This window comes from Quercus lobata, chromosome 9, assembly GCF_001633185.2.
Source record: "Quercus lobata isolate SW786 chromosome 9, ValleyOak3.0 Primary Assembly, whole genome shotgun sequence".
NCBI lineage: Eukaryota > Viridiplantae > Streptophyta > Magnoliopsida > Fagales > Fagaceae > Quercus > Quercus lobata.
Window position 1 is genome coordinate 40,534,514 of NC_044912.1, and position 6,540 is coordinate 40,541,053.

Sequence of the window (6,540 nt, forward strand, 5' to 3'; positions counted from 1 at the left end):
TGGACCTTTTTGTTTCTGACTGAAAATAAAAGAGAAAAGAACTAAAAAAATAAGAAAAGACACAGCACAAGCGTTTACATTTACGCACAAAGCAAGGAAGGTTGCTTTCCTTAACACACAAGGGAAAAAAAGAGATTAAAATAAAGTGCCTAGTGGTAGTAACTGGTTTCCTTTAACTCAATCTTGTGAACTCTGATATGAGACTTCTTATTTGTAATTCACCTAAACTGTTCGATCAAAAATTGATGTATCATCTGTGTCAATATAAGAAGAAAAAAGATTGAGCTTAGTTACAATTTCTTTATTTGTCATATCTTAAGTCTTATAATTATATTCAATCATGTGTGCCTTGATGAATGCAATATATTAAATGTGCTCACTACCAATGTTTCTCCTAGGATAAGAAAAAAAGCGTGCATAATTTTTAGTGACTAAGGTAGCAATGGTGCTAAGAGTTTTGTAGTTTAATTGGTATTTTTTTTTTTGGCATTTTAACAAAAATATCTAAGGTTTAAATTCTCGTCTTTTCGAGCCGTTGAATTATCAACAAAGAAAAGAAAAGAAAAAAAAAAAAGTAGCTTTTGATTGTTGAAATGCATTTTAAAAAAAAAAGTATAATATGAAAAAATGCATTGTAAAAAAAAAAAAAAGGTGGTTGGTTTTGTGTTGAAACTTGTCTCTAAAAGTAATTATGTTGAATGTAAATGTGCGGATAAAGGATGTTTTACATACATCAATAATGTACTCATAATCGATTATGGCTAATTTTTTGTTTAATGAAATTTGTCAGTCTTTTTGCTTAGGAAAAAAAAAAAAAATTATTACATAATGTAATTTTTGCCAATAACAATGTTATGGATTTCCAAACTTCATTTTTTATGTAAATATATAGTTTTACATGCATTTAGCCCCATTTCAAATACATATAAAATGTAAAGTATAAAAAGCAATATATACAAATAAATTTCTAATTGCACAATCACTATTGTAAGGACTCAATTTGTAACGATCCTAAATTGGTATTGGGTTCGAACGTTAAAGGCCCAAACAATAAATTTGTAGAGAGCGGGCAAAAAGGCTAGGTCTTGGTGAACGGACAGTCGTTAGTCATGGTGTTTATGATGATCGCACAGAAGTGACCTGAGCCTATTCAAGAAGACTTTCTCCTCGGCACGGCCTGGGTGGCTCCAGTCCTTGGACCTTGTCCGAGGAGCTTACTGTTCTTATTCTTCCTTTTTACACTAGGTGTCAATGGTCCTCCTTCCCAATACATCATGCTCTTCTCCCCCTTTTAAACCAGCTTTTCTCCTCCCTCGAACGTCCACGTGTGGGTTCAGTTTTATAGGACTGATACTTGTCCCATCAGCCCATACCTAAAGTGGTTGAGGGTGGTTGTGAAAGCTGAAAGGCATGGCTCTGTCTGGCGTAGGGTACTTAATTGCAGTAAGGGCAGCCTTTCCCTGACTCTTTTGTCGTCACACTGTTCAGAAGTCCTTTCCCCATTAATGCTGCTAGGATGTTTGTTGACGCATTCAATGCGGAGGTGACAGTTTTTCCTTGAACCGCTTCTGCACTGTACCCTCGTGTGTGTCCTACTGCACTCGCCCTTTCTTTTGGGAGCGCTTTGGGATGCCGAGGATAGGATCGTCCTCAACTATATCTCTAGGCCATTTGGACTTTCGTTGCATGTCCTTGGCAACGTCTTTCCTCAACGCGGGTCTTGGGCCCTAATGTAAAGTGGGTCGGGATCACAATTTCTCTGACCCCACAATAGTCCCTCAAAATCCTACTGTCCGGCTCCTCGGACGGAAATGAGGGTTTTGGTGACGTCGGACCTATGTCATGGCTTGCCAAGTCTTGTCTTTCATCAATACCGGAGCCTCTTTGTTTGCCTGGGACACGTTCCTAGTTGTGAGACATTCTTTTAGTTTACCCACGTCGCGTTCCTGCCGTTTCGGTACACGAGACGCACCTTTAATAAGGTCTCTTTACGAGGCGACGCAAATCCAATGGCTGCAGATTGCTTTGAGAATTGAGCGGGACTTATCTCGTTTGTAGTTTTTCTTGGAGATTTGTACAGATTAAATGCCGCTAGGCTTGCCCCCCATATAAGAAGCACGGTGGGAGGTCATTTCCTTTATTTGCACACATTTTAAGCTTTTCAAATCCCTAACCCTCCAATTGTGCCCAAAGTCCCCATTACCAGTGTGACTGAGCCTTAGGGGGTGACGGGGTCAAGGCCAGGATGAGGGTGAAGGGATCACACTCTCTTCAGAAGCCTTGGGTATCTTCGGGATCCAAAATGGCCCGGTTAGGGCAAGGGAAGCAAAGACTTAAGACATTTCTTCTCCTCGATAAGGCAAGAAAGGAGCCTCTTCTTCCTTCAGCCAAAATCCGAAGCAGGTGGAGGTCGCATCAGATTTTTGGTGCGACAGCAGTGAGATTTCCCATCACCGGTACCAGCCGTTCTCGCTCGATTGCTGCTAATATGACACTTGCTCGATTGCTGTTAGAGCTGGTACGGGGATTTGACATTCCCGCTTCTTCCTCTCTTCCATCACTGGTGCCACCCAGGTGCCTCCGCTTCTTCTTCTCTTCCATCACTGGTGCCATCTGGACTTGCTTAGTCGCTACTAGAGCAAAATTGAAGGATTTATCGTTCCCGTGTATCTTTTTTGTTTGTTTGTTTGTTTGTTTCTGTAGTTAGCTTCTGGTATATGCTTGTTTAAGCCCCTTTTTTGTACGCTGTACTACTTCTTTGTCTAATAAAAGATGACTTTATCCCATTTTGCATGTTTTTTTTTTTTTTTGCAATAATTATTTTGTGAATGGATGTGCTGGTGTCCTTTTCTTTCGAATAGTACTTAGGGCCAATGCCCTTATTAGCAAAGAGTTATCACTTTGAACTTATTAAAACTGACGGGCATAACAATGCCGACTTCAAGTAGGTTAACCATATGAGACTAACCGGGATAATATCTGAATGTTCTATACTGCATATGGGGTGATCACTCGAGGACGTGTAACCTAAAATGGACTGTCCAAGGGGGTCGCCGGGCACTGGGGTGCTTTGCCGCATTTCAGACGATATTCATAGGCTTAACTTGTTTTGAGCATCCGGTCCGAGGACCGAGGTATGACTGTACCTAATCTAAACACTCGGTTGTGTTAGTTTCCTTAGAGTTAGGGGTCCGAGGACCATGCAACCCTTGGTTCTATCTAACACTTGTATTTTCTTGAAGTAGTTGGTTTCTCCATAAGTTTGAGTCCAAGGACCATGCAAGACCTTGGTTTTATCTAACACTTGTATTTTCTAGTAACTAGTTTCCCCATATATTTGAGTCCGAGGACCATGCAAGTTCTTGATTCTATCTAACACTTGTATTTTCTTGAAATAGCTGGTTTCCCCATAGGTTTGAGTCCGAGAACCATGCAAGACCTTGGTTCTTTCCAACACTTATAGTTTTGGGTGACTAGTTTCACCATAGGTTTGAGTCCGAGGATCATGCAAGACCTTGGTTCTGTCTAGCACTTATATTTTCTTGAAGTAGCTGGTTTCCCCATAGGTTTGAGTCCGAGAACCATGCAAGACCTTGGTTTTGTCTAACACTTATATTTTCTCGAAGTAGTTGGTTTTTCGGTTTGAGTTCGAGGACCATGCAAGCCCTTGGTTCTATCTAACACTTGTATTTTCTTGAAGTAGCTGGTTTCCCTATAGGTTTGAGTCCGAGGACCATGCAAGACCTTGATTCTGTCCAACACTTATAGTTTCTAGTGACTAGTTTTACCATAGGTTTGAGTCCGAGGACCATGTAAGACCTTGGTTCTGTCTAGCACTTATATTTTCTTGAAGTAGCTGGTTTCTCCATAGGTTTGAGTCCGAGGATCATGCAAGACCTTGGTTCTGTCCAACACTTATATTTTCTCGAAGTAGCTGGTTTTTCCATAGGTTTGAGTTCGAGGACCATGCAAGACCTTAGTTCTGTCCAACACTTATAGTTTCTAGTGACTAGTTTCACCATAGGTTTGAGTCCGAGGACCATGCAAGACCTTGGTTCTGTCTAACATTTATATTTTCTTGAAGTAGCTGGTTTCCCCATAGGTTTGAGTCCGAGAACCATGCAAGACCTTGGTTCTGTCCAACACTTATAGTTTCTAGTGACTAGTTTCACCATAGGTTTGAGTTCGAGGATCATGCAAGACCTTGGTTCTGTCTAGCACTTGTATTTTCTTGAAGTAGCTGGTTTCCCCATAGGTTTGAGTCCGAGGATCATGCAAGACCTTAGTTCTGTCCAACACTTATAGTTTCTAGTGACTAGTTTCACCATAGGTTTGAATCCGAGGACCATGCAAGACCTTGATTTTGTCTAGCACTTATATTTTCTTGAAGTAACTGGTTTCCCCATAGGTTTGAGTCCGAGGACCATGCAAGATCTTGGTTCTGTCCAACACTTATATTTTCTCGAAGTAGCTGGTTTTCCCATAGGTTTGAGTCCGAGGACTATGCAAGACCTTGGTTCTGTCCAATACTTACAGTTTCTAGTGACTAGTTTCACCATAGGTTTGAGTCCGAAGACCATACAAGACCTTGGTTCTGTCTAGCACTTGTATTTTCTTGAAGTAACTGGTTTCCTCATAGGTTTGAGTCCGAGGACCATGCAAGACCTTGGTTCTGTCCAACACTTACAGTTTCTAGTGACTAGTTTCACCACAGGTTTGAGTCCGAGGACCATGCAAGACCTTGGTTCTGTCCAACACTTATAGTTTCTAGTGACTAGTTTCATCATAGGTTTAAGTCCGAGAACCATGCAAGACCTTAGTTCTGTCTATCACTTATGGGAGTTCGGTGAATCGGGCTACTGGGCCCGTGAGGATCAGCCCCTTGGCAAATGTGTGGGGCATAGACTTGATGTTAGAAGCCCCTAGAACTGCCCGTGCCAATGGCACTTCGAAGTGTAGCCCTGAGTGGGAACTGAGTCAGGGAAATGACCGCGTGCTGCTGGTAATGATGGAGAGGCTTTCACATAGCTTGCACCACTGCCAAAACTATTTCTTTCAAGGGACCCTTATTGATAGGGGCTTGATCCCACCATGACTAACCGCCGTTTGCGGCAATGCACAAACTTTTCCCACAAACGGGGCCAATTGTAAGGACTCAATTTGTAACGATCCCAAATTGGTATTGGGTTCGAACGTTAAAGGCCCAAACAATAAATTTTTAGAGAGCGGGAAAAAAGGCTAGGCCTTGGTGAATGGATAGTCGTTAGTCTTGGTGTTCATGATGATCGCACAGAGGTGACCTGAGCGTATTCAAGAAGACTTTCTCCTCGGCACGGCTTAGGTGGTTCCAGTCCTTGGACCTTGTCCGAGGAGTTTAATGTTCTCATTCTTCCTTTTTACGCTAGGTGTCAATGGTCCTCCCTCCCAATACATCATGCTCTTCTCCCCCTTTTATACCAGCTTTTCCCCTCCCTTGAACGTCCACATGTGGGTTCAGCTTTATAGGGCTGATACTTGTCCCATCAGCTCATACCCAAAGTGGTTGGGGGTGGTTGTGAAAGCCGAAAGGCATGGCTCTGTCTGGCGCAGAGTACTTAATTGCAGTAAGGGCAGCCTTTCCCTAGCTCTTTTGTCGCCACACTATTCAGGGGTCCTTTCCCCATTAATGCTGCCAGGACGTTTGTTGGCGCATTCAATGCGGAGGTGATAACTTTTCCTTGAACTGCTCCTACACTGTACCCCCGTGCATGTCCTATTGCACTCGCCCTTTCTTCTGGGAGCGCTTTGGGATGTCGAGGACAGGATCGTCCTCGGCTATATCTCTAGGCCATTTGGACTTTCGTTGCATGTCCTTGGCAATGTCTTTCCTCGGCGCGGGCCTTGGGCCCTAATGTAAAGTGAGCTAGGATCACAATTTCTCTGGCCCCATAACTACAATTTTCAATGACAAATTAACATTAGCCCTATTCCAAATGGGAAAATTGCATTGATCTCTATTGAAGTTTTCTATTATTACACTCACATTTGATAAAATGTAAATTATTTATACTGACCTCCATTGAATGACTGAATAAAGGTTTTTTAAAAAATCTCAAAAGATTAAGGCTTTAACAAAATCCCAATTTTCTATTTAAGGGGCATGGATGATTGAAGGGGTAAAATAGGAAATTCAATATTTTTTAAAACATTTTCTCTAGTCAGTAGTCATTCAGGAGAGATGAGTGTAAATAGTTTGCAATTTAGGAGAGATAACGGAAACCTTAGGGGAGTTTAGGTTAGTGCACTTTTGCTATTCCCAAATTTATACACAAAAAAATTTCTGCAATAAATTAAAGAGGAGAAACGCATCCCAAATTCACACCATGATCATACAATTCACATCCATTGAGCCACAACAACCACAATCATAAAAGAAAGTCTATAAACAAAAAATTTGACAACTATTGAAATGATAAATTATTAGTAATAGGTAAAAAAGTAATGTTAGTGACACATTAAGATAAGAACCTATAAAGTATTGATACGATCATAAAGCCACTA